The sequence below is a fragment of the Acyrthosiphon pisum genome, chromosome X (assembly GCF_005508785.2).
Source record: "Acyrthosiphon pisum isolate AL4f chromosome X, pea_aphid_22Mar2018_4r6ur, whole genome shotgun sequence".
NCBI lineage: Eukaryota > Metazoa > Arthropoda > Insecta > Hemiptera > Aphididae > Acyrthosiphon > Acyrthosiphon pisum.
The window spans coordinates 68690889-68691321 of record NC_042493.1 but is presented as its reverse complement, the minus strand read 5'-3'; positions in this window follow the sequence as shown (position 1 = coordinate 68691321).

Below are 433 nucleotides of genomic sequence, written 5' to 3'. Positions count from 1 at the left end.
CGGAGTTGTCGCCTTGGAAGAGTGATCAGTTCCTCCTTGCCGACTGTAGCCTTTGATGGTTGCCTCCTTTGAATGAAACCCTATCCACAACGCCAATGTTACGTACAGCCCTTCAGAAAGATGTTGTTTTAGAAATAAAATATAGTAGACAATTTTAGTACAGTAATTCGAAATACAATTATTTATTATAATAAAATTGTGTATAATCTCGTGGTAGTAGCGGTGTAGCGGTGTATAATGGCTGGTGTTATGAAGTGGCTTCGGTCTTGCTGGCCCAGGTACATCTGATCAGGCTGTGGCGCTGTGCTCCTGTCACTCTTATTACGCTGTCGGCTCCTTTAATCTGATCAGCATACGGAACTCGCAGATGCCTTGGGTGTGGTAGTAAAAGTTGGTGTTATTCTCGTAATGAAGAAACCGCCGCCTCGTGTAC